General features: G+C 42.5%; 1 protein-coding gene across 14 annotated transcripts in view; it reads right to left on the bottom strand.

Annotated features, from left to right (window-relative positions):
• Positions 1-13,348, bottom strand: part of gulp1b (GULP PTB domain containing engulfment adaptor 1b) — a 303,142-nt gene that overhangs the window by 288,888 nt on the left and 906 nt on the right. Inside the window, exon 1 of one of the 14 annotated variants that reach the window (XM_078404089.1) lies at positions 12,593-12,658. The exons of 10 other annotated variants lie outside the window; for them this stretch is intronic. The gene's annotated coding sequence lies outside the window, so the exon portion shown is untranslated. 3 more of the 14 variants (XM_078404083.1, XM_078404080.1, XM_078404082.1) reach the window with 3 other exon arrangements.

Raw genomic sequence — 13,348 nt, 5'->3', positions numbered from 1 at the left:
TGTATCCCTTTTAATACACAATTCTTTATTAACCACCTTATACATTGAGGGATGAAGGCAAATAGCTATTTCTCAACTATAGGAAATGTAGTCACCTCCCATTCAATTGTCATCAATCCATTCAATTGTGCAGAGGTATCACTGACTGGATGGGGTTATACGTGGGAGAGACATTCCCACTATTCCTACTTTTTTATGCTTTGAACATCCCCCAGGATGCATTCCATCTTAAAATGGATGCAAATTCACGCTCCGAAATGTCAAGAGCACTCTTGAACCCAAACACAGTTGTTGATAAATAATCGTTAAGGGATTCTCAGGAATGAAAATTAAATTGTAGATGATCCTAGCGTCAAAATGAAAAGGAACAGATGAGCTCAAATGGGGTAGGATTTCGAAATTCTGTCGGATCCCATCAAAAATAATTGCCAAATCCAAACTCTGTCACTCTCTCGTACACAAAAACTTCAAACCTTTTTAAAATCAGAAAACTGTAGCTCTTGGAAATTGAAAATAGAAATGAAAATGCAGGAGATACTCTGAGCCAGATTGGATTTATGGAAGGGAAAGATTCAACAAATCACTCTCCTCCCCTACCGAAAAATACCACCTGGCAAAATATTGTCAGCATATTTTGTTTTTTTCCCCCCCAATCTTCCTTACTTCAAATATCCTTTTTCACTGCTCTAGCCAAATCATTCAAGGTTGCCCTTAACCACTTTCAAGATGCGTTTCGATCTCAACTTCTCCACTAGAACCTGCGACTGTACATCCCACGATTCCAGGATCAATATCGCTTCCAGTGGTTACATGCAGAAAAATGTTCTGAGAATCATATTGTGTAATCCCAGAAGGCAGAAGTACATAAAGTCTTCAGCTCTGTTCAGAACATTGCTGAATCCCAATTATTCCATATTAGCAAAATCTGGACCCCTCGCCATTGCCAGGAGGACTGTCATTAAAGAGCCACATGAGTGAATAAGGTCTGGTGTTACACTTATTTTTAAAATAATTAAACATTTATAAATAATTCCTTTAGGATTATATATAAATATCTACAATTTGAAATTAGTTGGACAGTTCACTTGAGTTGACTTAAAATATCATTTATTTTCACCAAGTGGTAGAAGTTGATGCATCAATTCATGGGCAGGTAGGAATCCAACATGCCCTGCAATTAGCCAGAATCTTGCCATGGTGACAATGGTGAAGAGGTGCAAACAAGAGAGAAAATGTTACTCATGCCACTTCACTCCTACATTGGAATCAGTAAATTCAAATTAAAACTTTTGACCAATTAAAGTTCATTACTACAGACAGCCCAACTCATGGACTTGGAGGTCAAATCAGATTATTTCCATATACTCAAGAGTGCTGTAGGGGGTTTGCAGAGAATTTCTGGAGTGAGTTTGTCAGAAACTGCTGAATCCTTGAAAAGAACACCATCTCTGAACTTGAGCCCAGAGACAAAAAAAAAAACAGCTTGTGAACTCAGAGTTATAAATGATAAAAACCTGAACACAAACTGAACAACAACCCCTTTTCATGATGAAGGTAATGCCAACCGACCCCTGAGATCAAGACCATTGAGGGATCGGACATAACATGGGTGGTTGGTTTTGAGCCAGTAATAAGCACCACAGAGATTGATAGCCTAATCGTCTAGAAATTTAGCTGTGTCCTGCAGTTCTTTTAGTTTGTCTTGTCTTCTCTTTCCTGGATATGTAACCACAACAACTTGTGAATAAAGAAACTTTGAAAACTACCACCAAACTCTTAAGAGTGATTAAAGAGTATTTAACTTTGAAATGAAATTCCTTGTTCGCATTCTACTTGGGAGGGTTTAAACTAGTTTGGGTCAGGGGATGGTAACCAAAGCTATAGGGCAGCAGATGGGGAAAATAGAGTTCACCATGGACATTAATGTGATTAAATTCAATTGACAATAAGCAGCGGCAAGACAGGGAGCAAGGAAGAGAGACTAAGTTACATTTATTTCCATGCAGGAAGCTTGATGGGTCAAGCAGGTGAACTCAATAGACAATAGGTGCAGGAGTAGGCCATTCGGCCCTTCGAGCCAGCACCGCCATTCAATGTGATCATGGCTGATCATTCTCAATCAGTACCCCGTTCCTGCCTTCTCCCCATACCCCCTGACTCCGCTATCCTTAAGAGCTCTATCTAGCTCTCTCTTGAATGCATTCAGAGAATTGGCCTCCACTGCCTTCTGAGGCAGAGAATTCCACAGATTCACAACTCTCTGACTCAGGGCAGATACCACATGTGTGTTGAAGTTACAGGTGATGGAGGAAGTAGAGTTGCATTTTTGATGAGCAAGGACATCACGGCAGTAATCGGAGTGGATATTCTTGGGGGATTATCCAGGAGTTTATGGGTAGAACTTAGAAATAAGAAGAGAATGATCACTTTAACTGGGTTGCATTTCAGACATTTCCCGATAGCCAGCAGGAATTAGAGGAGGAAATATGCAGGTAGATTGTCGATAGTTGTGAGAATACAAGAGTGAGAATACCACCTGATTTTAACTTCCTTCAATTTGAATGGGAATCCCCGAGGGCAAAGGGCTCAGACAGGGTGGAAACTCTTAAGTGCGTCTAGCAAAACAATATAGAGGACTCAAATAGAGAAGACACAACACTGGACTTATTAGGGAATGAGGCAAGGCAGGTGAAGTGTCAGTAGGAGAATGAATCTCATCAATTTCTAAACATCAACCATATCAAGCATCCTATCCGAGTGCATCATAGCTTGGTATGGCAACAGATTTGCTCAAGACTGCAACAAATTGCAGGATTGTGAATGCAGTGCAGTCCATTACACAAACCAGCCTTTTACTCACCCCCTCACCTGGTTATTTCCTCTTCTCCCCTCTCCTGTCCATCAGTGGAAACAAAACTTGAAAGCACATACCACCAGATTTAGAAACAGCTTCTTCCTGGCTGGTATCAGACTTTTGAGCTGTTCTATCATTAGCCAATAGTGTGGTCATGATCTCCCAACATACCTCATTGTGGCCCTTGCACTCCTTAACACTATAACTGTATTCTGCACTTTGGTTATCTTTCTCTTTGTACTACCTGTTTTACTTAGATATGACTGGATTGTACTTATGGATAGTATGATTTGACTGGACAGCACGCAAACAAAGTTTTTTCCCCTGGATCATGGTAGATGTGGGAATAGGCCAACGCAACTACTTTTGGACCCATGACCATAATTCAGTTAGTTCTAAAACAGTTATGGAAAACAATAGAACAGGTCCACAGGTTAAAGTCCCAAATTGTACCAAGGCCAATTTTGAAAGTATTAGATGTGAACCTGCAGAAATTGACTGGGAAATGCTGTTTACAGGTAAAAGGACATTCGGCAAGTGAGAGACTTTCAAAATACAAAGTGAGGAATGCTCTTAGACAGTCAGAGTATAGGCTAGCAGGTTTAGGGAACCCCAGTTGACAACAGATATTAAAGCACCAAGCAAGAAAAAAAGAGATATGTATCAGGTATAGGCTGTTGGGATCAGCCAAATCTCTTGAATATAAATGTAGGAGTATCTGCAAAACTCAAGTCAGGTGAGGAATAGAAGAGGATGCAATATAGCTTTGGCAGATACAGTAAATGATAGAGGAAAATTTACTGAGATCCACTGAGATTCTATAGGTGTAGTCAGACCAAAAGGGCTGCAAGGAAGAGAATCAAAATCCTAAAGGATCAACATAGTCATCTATTTGTCAAGCTATGGGAGATGGGCCAAGTGTTAAATAATGACTTACCATATGTAGTTGCTGAGAAGCTCAAAGAAGCAAAGAAATTGAGGGAAACAAATAGTAACGTGTTGGACCATAACCAAATTACAAAAGACTTGCCAGCAATCTTAAAGAATATCAAGAAAGATAAATCCCTACAACCTGACCAAGGGCATACGAGGAAATTGTTGGAAGCTAGGGAAGAAATTCCTGGCCCTGCATCAATTGTAGCTGTGGGGAAAATACCAGAAGACTGGGACTGGGTAACATTCATTATTTAAGAAGGGCTGCATGGACAAGCCTGGACAGTGAGCCTAACATCAGAGACAAACAAGTTATTGGGGAGGATTATGAGGAACAGGATCGACCAGCAATTTGGATGGGCAAGGGCTAACTAGGTACAACCAGCCAGCTTTGTGCATGGGAAATCGTGTCTCTCAAAAATTGGCATGCTTGCATTCATCGGTAAGGTAGACTTTTTTGAAGAGCTGACGAAGAGGATTGAGGATGGTGTATATTGTCTCTATGGACTTTAGCAACGTCCTTGACAAGGTCCTGCATGGTACACTAGTCCAGAAGATTAGAACATAAGGGATCTAGTGTGCCTAGTCAACTGGACTTAAAATTGGTTTGTTGGAACATGTCAGAGGGTGGCATTGGAGGTTCTTTTGATCCTGACTGGAGGCAGGTGACAAGTGGTGTGCCATAAGGACCTATGCTACCAGGCCGGGTTCATAGTTGTGTGTATATTAACAAATTGGATGACAATGTAGTTTGCGTGGTTAGACTTATGGTAAATATGCAGATGACACCAAAATTAGCATTATAGTGGACAATGCAGAAGGCGATCCAAGTTTACAAAAGGATAGAGATCAAACATCCACACGTGGATCAAAAGAAGTAGGCCAGAAATGGCTGATGGAATTTTACATTGACAACCATGTGGTGATGCATGTTGGCAAGTCACACCAGGGAAAGGACTTGCAGAGTAATTGATGGAGTCTTGGAGAAATGTCGTGGTGCAGAGAGACCATGGGGGAAACATATTTAGAGTATTGGGTGCAGTTCTTGACCTTTTTAATGGTCTCCTTTTTAATGGAAGGAGACCATTAAGCTTGAAAGGGTGCAGATCCGAGGGTCAATTTCCTCATGCTAAAGCTGTTTCGTATATGGAATGAGCTGCCAGAGGAAGATATAGGGGCAGGTACATTGGCAACTTTTAAACGACATTCAGGTAGGTACATGGAGATGAAAAAGTTAGAGGGATATAGGCCAAGCAAAGGCCAACAGGACTTGCACAGCTACAAAACCTGGTCAGCATGGATGAATTGAGCAAAAGGGACAATTTCCATGCTATACAACTCCACAACATCATGATTGTGGCCCAACTGACAAATGAACTCCAATAGTATTAAATCCAAAACAGTATAATGGTCACATTTGTTCTTATGAAATTCAATGTTGGTCCATTTTTAGGATTTGTTCTTTCATCAGTCCTATGTGCTTTTGATGCCATTTGTTATGAAACTGTGGTGGTACTTACAGAGAAAAACATACTGGGACATCTGCAAAAGAGAAGCCTCACATTACCCAGGTACAGCCTGTACAATTCTCAAATCATTATTAGACAAATATAAAAGAGAATGGTAATAAACGTTCTGCAGATTATTCTCAAAATGCAAAGTTACATTATGTAGAAAAACTTGTTCTTATGTTTTTTTTCATAACCAATTAGCATACAAGGGCCCAGGATATTTCAATATTTAAATTTAAGCTGCAATTATTAGAGTTAGCATTATATTGCATGGAAATAGGCTCATTGGCACAATGTATCCATGCCAACCAAGATGTCTTCTGTGCTAATCCCATTTGCCTACAGATGGTCCACATCCCTTCAAACCTTTGCTATCTGTGTATCTTTTCAAATGTCTTTTAAACGTTGTAATTGCCCTACCTCTACCTTATTCCAGTGGTTTGTTCCACAAGCCATCCAACCATGGCGTCAAAAACATGCCCCTTTAAGCCTTTCCTCTTTCATATTAAACCTTTGTCCTCTAGTTTTAGACTCCCCTATCCTGGGACAAAGACTGACTTTCCATCTTCTCTATGTCCCTCGTGATTTTTTTTAAACCTCTACAAGGTCACCCCTCCATCTCCTTCGCTCCAAAGAAAACAGTCTCTTCTTCTAACTCAATCCCTCCAGTCTTGGTATCATCATTGTGATTTTTTTCTATCCCCTCTAATTTAATTGCATCCTTCCTGTAGTACGGCAACCAGAACTGTGCAGAATTTTCCAGATGCTGTCTCACCAATATCTTGTGCGGTTGTAATATAACATCCAGCTCTTATATTTTGTGGTACAACAAAATAACTGCAGATGCTGGTACAAATCGATTTATTCACAAAATGCTGGAGTAACTCAGCAGGTCAGGCAGCATCTTGGGAGAGTAGGAATGGGTGATGTTTCGGGTCGAGACCCTTCTTCTTATATTTTGTGCCCTGTCTCATCAAGACAAATGTGCAACTTGCCTTCTTCATCACCATCTTGTTTACCTGGGAATCTTGGTTTTGTATTCCTAAATCACTCTGTTCAACACTCACCAGGGCCCTGTCATTTATTGTGCATGCCCTGCCCTGGTCTAACATACCAAAATTGCATTTGCCCAAGTTAACTTCCATCTGTCATTCCATGGCCTACATTCGCAGTTGATTTAGATTTGGACGAACTACTGCACTGTCAAGCACGCCGCCAATTTTGATGCCATCCGCAAATTAATCATGTCATGTCTTATTAATGTCATCTATAATCTTATCCAACTTGTGAATATGATGAACAACAGTGGGCCCATCACCGACCCCTGTGACACACCACCGGTCACAGCTCTCCATTCTGAAAATCAGAGGAGGTTGAATAAAAACAGTATTGAAGACTACACAGTATATTTTAACTGAGAACTGCTCACTCTGCTACAAGAGAAACAATAAACACTGCATAATGGCCCAACACACAGCAGCGGGTGATAAAACTGTACATTTGGGCTGGCAGACAAAACAATTAGGGCCGCGAGAAGCTCTTCAGATACGCGACAATTTCAATGCATCATTTTGTTGTAATGCGATGTGCCAAGCCAATCCAAATTAGCATTCCATCTGCCAGAACGCCATGGTGTTCAAATTGTCATGAACAGGTAAATTATAAATCAGTCTGAAGAAGGGTCTCGACCCGAAATGTCTCCTTTCCAGAGATGCAGCCTGTCCCGCCGAGTTACTCCAGCATTTTGTGTCTACCCTCGATTTAAACCAGCATCTGCAGTTCTTTCCTACATAACTTATTTCCCCATTACTTAGCTGCGTATTAATAATTTGCCATAATGCCACAGGCAGAATGCATTGATATTAATTCAAAGTCAAATAACCACTGAGACACATTTATTCTCATGAGCAGAATAAACTGTACTCAATTAGCTTTGTGTTTTCTGTACGGTTTAACAGATCAACAAAAAAATTGATTTTTATTTCACTTGCAAAGTATAAATCTGGCCAGGTTTGTGCTTGCCTCCTGCATCCTGGTAAATAAGATTTTGCAGAACAAAATGATCATGTATAATAAAAATAAGCCTCTTATATAATGTTAGTTATAGGTCAGAGTGTATTACTTTCACCTTCCATGTCAGGAGTTTGAGAGTTCAAGTCTGAGGATTTCACCAGGAAATAGACTTGCCATGGGATGGTGGTGGAGGCACATACAAGTGGCATTTAGGCAGCTTTTAGATAAGCACACAGATATGCAGGGAATGGAGGGGCGTGGATCATGTGCAGGCAAAGGAGATTAGTTTAACTTTGCATCGTGTATGGCACAGATATCATGGGCTGAAGGGCCTGTTCCTATGCTATGTTCTATATCAATGAACTGGTACGTATCCATATTTAACAGGTCTCACATAATGCCCAGAGTTTAGCTGATACTTATGGCAGGGAACATTGATTCAGAGCTATTGGCAATGATCATCGCCAGCATGTGAAAATTCAACCATCTCATCTTGACAATAAATGTAATTCAGTGCCAAGACCTTGACTTTTTAAAATTTTCTTGAGCGGTTTGGAAGTTCGAGAGTAGAATTTTGAGACAACTACCTGCAGATGGTTCAAGATGGTACCTCACCACCCTCACCTTTACAAAGTAATTTCTACTAACTTTGGCAACAAAGCCTTTCTGTCACACTACTGTTTGTTCAGCTTTGTAAAGGCAAATTCAGTGAATAATGTTTTATCTGTTCATTGTGTTCAGTATTTTAGACAATAGACAATAGGTGCAGGAGTAGGCCATTTGGCCCTTCGAGCCAGTACCGCCATTCAATGTGATCATGGCTGATCATTCTCAATCAGTACCCCGTTCCTGCCTTCTCCCCATACCACCTGACTCCGCTATCCTTAAGAGCTCTATTTGGCTCTCTCTTGAATGCATTCAGAGAATTGGCCTCCACTGCCTTCTGAGGCAGAGAATTCCACAGATTCACAACTCTCTGACTGAAAAGGTTTTTCCTCATCTCAGTTCTAAATGGCCTACCCCTTATTCTTAAACTGTGGCCCCTTGTTCTGGACTACCCCAACTTTGGGAACATGTTTCCTGCCTCTAACGTGTCCAACCCCTTAATAATCTTATATGTTTCGATAAGATCACCTCTCATCCTTCTAAATTGCAGTGTATACAAGCTAGTCGCTCCAGTCTTTCAACATATGACAGTCCCGCCATTCTGGGAATTAACCTAGTAAACCTACGCGGCACGCCCTCAATAGCAAGAATATCCTTCCTCAAATTTAGAGACCAAAACTGCACACAGTACTCCAGGTGCGGTCTCACTAGGGCCCTGTACAACTGCAGAAGGACCTCTTTGCTCCTATACTCAACTCCCCTTGTTATGAAGGCCAACATTCCATTGACTTTCTTCACTGCCTGTTGTACCTGCATGCTTCCTTTCAGTGACTGATGCACTAGGACACCCAGATCTCGTTGTACGTCCCCTTTTCTTAACTTGACACCATTCAGATAATACTCTGCCTTCGTATTCTTACCACCAAAGTGGATAACCTCACACTTATCCACATTAAACTGCATCTGCCATGCATCCGCCCACTCACACAACCTGTCCAAATCACCCTGCAACCTCATAGCATCTTCCTCACAGTTCACACTACCACCCAGCTTTGTATCAGCTGCAAATTTGCTAATGGTACTTTTAATCCCTTCATCCAAGTCATTAATGTATATTGTAAATAGCTGCAGTCCCAGCACCGAGCCTTGTGGTACCCCACTAATTACTGCCTGCCAATCTGAAACTTTTAACTTTGTCTCTTTTGTTCTACTTCTTACTGAACCCATCAGAACCAACTTGGGAGGGGTGGAGTGGGAAAAATCACCACAGGCTCAAAATGAATCTCTATTTTACCAAGTTTAACAAAAACAAAGCACATAGGGAAAATTGTAGAACAAGAAACATTTATTGCCAGCTACTTCCATTTCTGATAAAATTTGACCATTTTTTTGTTTCTATTCAAACCAAACTAATAACACTATTCAAAACTTTCTATGTCTTGCATTACCACAGTAACATGTACAAAACCTTTGCCTAATGGGTCCTCAAATAAACACAGAAATTGGAGAAATAATTACAAATCATAATTGCATAGGCATGGCATTGATAGTGTGTTGAAAAGCAGCAAAACCCTGATCCACTGTGTGGTGCTACAAAGAACAAAATAAATGTAGGTGATCCATGCTGCACATACGCACATCAGGCAGCATCGATGGTAGAAGTTCATAAGTGATGGGAGCAGAATTGAGCCATTTGGCCCATCAAGTCTCCTCCGCTAGTCAATCATGGCTGATCTATCTCTCCCTCTCAACCTCATTCTCCCGACTTCTCCCCATAACCTCTGACACCTGTACTAATCAAACCTGTAAGAAGAGTCACCACCTTGTCACAGTAGAGGAGCTTGCACATGCCCAAGATCCTGACAGCGAAACCATCAGAACTATGCTCCTGATAGAGTCACCCACAGGCAGGTCGAGGGGGAGGTTCCTGACACAGTGTGCATCCATCAGTGATACAGTTGGATGGGATCTTGCCAGCAAGTGGAGCATCACAACGGCTGAGAAGGCACAAAAAGGCTGCAGCATGGAAAGACTCTTTAGTCAGAGGGTGGTGAATCTGTGGAATTCATGGCCACAGAAGGCCAAGTAAATGGATATTCTTAAGGCAGAGATAGATAGATTCCTGATTAGTGCAGGTGTCAGGGGTTATGGGGAGAAGGTAGGAGAATGGGGTTAGGAGGGAGAGATAGATCAGCCATGATTGAATGGCGGAGTAGACTTGATGGGCCGAATGGCCATGTAATGGCAGTTTCTATACCATCTCGAAATCCCACTTCGATAGCCATTACTTCTCGGGGATGAAATGTAGTTATAGCTTACGCACACGTCGCACCCTGATATGACAAAACGAATCTTCCAAACTTCTTTTCTTCATTAATTGGTTTTATTAAAGTTCCTACAGGCCCGATTCTGCTCCTATCACTTATGACCTTATGACTCCCAACAATCGTGGAGTCAATGCCTTTTGGACCTGGGACTTTCCTCAGTCAAGAACTGTGTGATGGCCGTCTGTGCTAAAGTCTCCTCACATTAAAAGATGTCACGCACATGTGTCCACCTGGTGGGACATACAATAAAGTCTGTGGCTCCAGGTCTGGCCTCTTCAGCCATCTCAAGACCCACAGAAAGGTCCCGCCAGGAGAACAATCATACTCGACCTACAGTGTTTCACAATGATGAAGATGGGATGGAGAAAGAAAGTTAAAGTTTCAGATAAATAGAGCGATACAGCTTGGAAACAGGCCCTTCGACCCATCTTGCCCACATGTCCCAGGTACATTAGTCCCACCTGCCCGTATTTGGTCCTATGTGAAAACTTATTAAAATATTCTAAGGCAACAATTCTGATTTAATCTATCGAAACACAAAAAAAAACACATTTTATTATAGCCCAAGTAATCAAGTAAAAATGGTAGGTCAGGCAGCATCTCTGGAGAGAAGGAATGGGTGACGTTTTGGGTCAACCCGAAACGTCGCCCATTCCTTCTCTCCTGAGATGCTGCCTGACCCGCTGAGTTACTCCAGCATTTTGTGATACCTTCGATTTGTACCAGCATCTGCAGTTATTTTCCTACACTGTTAATGTTGGATGTCGACCACTTCAAGACAAGAGTTGTTGTCCAAAGTAGTTATCCACATCTATGGCAGTGTCACCTGTCAACTGCTAATTAGCACTGCATGAGAAAGAAGATCAGACCAAAGAATTCAAAACAAAATGTAGATTAAGTCAGCACAACTGGGAACAAAATCAGTAACAAAAGGAACACACACCTCATAAAAGCCAGCCCAGCCCATCATGTTTTCTCCATGTTTCTGCCTTCCTATTTTAGAAACCGCAGCATTCTTTTTGCCCCCTACCACAATCGTTATCTTCTGCAGTCAAATGAACAGTCTCACGCCCTTTCCTTTAATCAATTAAATTCATCCTTTAGCATCTGTTCAATAGGTTTAAAAAAATGACAACTTGCCCATAAAGTAGATTTTCTGACTGTGAGCTACATTTCATTGCTAGTTTGCAGAGAAGAATTGTCAAAAATCAGAGAAAATATCTATATTTAAAGTGGCAGCGTGGAGGGAAAAAAGGTCGAGGAGGGAGACTTTGTTCACTATCACATTTTTTATTAGGCTGCTTGAGGCAGCATTAACACAAGCAGTTACAGAGCTCATGGTCCCTTGCAGTGTCATTAGTTACATACTTACCATACCAATTAATATTGGACTCATGCAAATGAATTTCGGCTTTGTATTACATCCAACAACACAGTACCAAAAGCAATACAGTAAGGCACCACACCTATTGCACTTACCACTGACATACTGCACTTAACATTCTGACCACAAATCTTGCCTAGTGTTTTTGTTTACAAAAGGGTGGGAGAACCGAGGATAGAGAATTCTATAACTATTGTGTATGACTGGGCTGCAGCAATAATCACTTTAATAGCAAGGAACATCAGCAGTAATCATTTGATCATTTACTTTTTGCACCAATGTGTGATTTCACCCAGAGCAAAAGGGAATGAAACCATCTTATTGAAAGCTTCTCACGAAACATGTGCTGCCCTCTTTACAGCTCCACTCGAATAAATCATTCTATTGTAAACGCTTGCAGCCAGTACTGCAAAACATTAGTCTGGCTGCGATCGAGCCGATGAGATGGGTCATCTTTTTCAGGCGGGCACTAAACGATGGTGGCAGTTTTAAAAGAATGATGAAAGTTTAAAATAATCATTAGCAGCTGAAAAGAAGCAAAGCGGGTGCTCTTTAACAGCTTTCCCTTTGCTCTTTTCTGATGTAGGCGCGTTCAAAATCGGAATGTTGCAAATATCAATTGCTTAACAACTGAACGCTACTGTAAATGGTCAATTTCGCAAGAAATGTAATCTCCGCGTAATTGACAGTATCTTGGTCAATGCATAATGAAAGGCAGTTCTCGAGTTTAGTAAACAGCATACAACACAACAAATGCACAATACACGAATGCTTAATTACTAACAGTTAAACTGTCAATTACAAACAGAATCCAATTATCGAATGACCAACCTGGCTCGGGACTATCATATTATTGAGCTGTTTGGTGATTCTGGCTTGCTTTAAATAAATGCCACGCAACAAAATATATATATATCGTTGAAATAAAAGTTAATTCATTCCACATTAATACAAATGTCAGTACCTCGATAAAAAATACAAATGCGCTTTCAGCTCAGTGACAGCAGGCAGCCCCCACGTTGAGTGGTAGGGAGGGAGGGAGGGGGTGAATGGGAGGGAGGGAGGGGGTGAATGGGAGGGAGGGAGGGAGGGGGTGAATGGGAGGGAGGGAGGGAGGGGGTGAATGGGAGGGAGGGAGGGAGGGGGTGAATGGGAGGGAGGGAGGGAGGGGGTGAATGGGAGGGAGGGAGGGGGTGAATGGGAGGGAGGGAGGGAGGGGGTGAATGGGAGGGAGGGAGGGAGGGAGGGGGTGAATGGGAGGGAGGGAGGGAGGGAGGGGGTGAATGGGAGGGAGGGAGGGAGGGAGGGAGGGGGTGAATGGGAGGGAGGGAGGGAGGGGGTGAATGGGAGGGAGGGAGGGAGGGGGTGAATGGGAGGGAGGGAGGGAGGGGGTGAATGGGAGGGAGGGAGGGAGGGGGTGAATGGGAAGGAGGGGGTGAATGGGAAGGAGGGGGTGAATGGGAAGGAGGGGGTGAGTGGGAGGGAGGGAAGGAAGGGGGTGAGTGGGAGGGAGGGGGTGAGTGGGAGGGAGGGGGTGAGTGGGAGGGAGGGGGTGAGTGGGAGGGAGGGGGTGAATGGGAAGGAGGGGGTGAATGGGAAGGAGGGGGTGAGTGGGAGGGAGGGAAGGAGGGGGTGAGTGGGAGGGAGGGAAGGAGGGGGTGAGTGGGAGGGAGGGAAGGAGGGGGTGAGTGGGAGGGAGGGGGTGAGTGGGAGGGAGGGA

The sequence above is a fragment of the Rhinoraja longicauda genome, chromosome 8 (genome assembly GCF_053455715.1).
Source record: "Rhinoraja longicauda isolate Sanriku21f chromosome 8, sRhiLon1.1, whole genome shotgun sequence".
In the NCBI taxonomy this organism is placed as follows: Eukaryota; Metazoa; Chordata; class Chondrichthyes; order Rajiformes; family Arhynchobatidae; genus Rhinoraja; species Rhinoraja longicauda.
The sequence above is the reverse complement of the archived record's forward strand: the minus strand, read 5'-3'. Positions and strand labels throughout refer to the sequence as shown.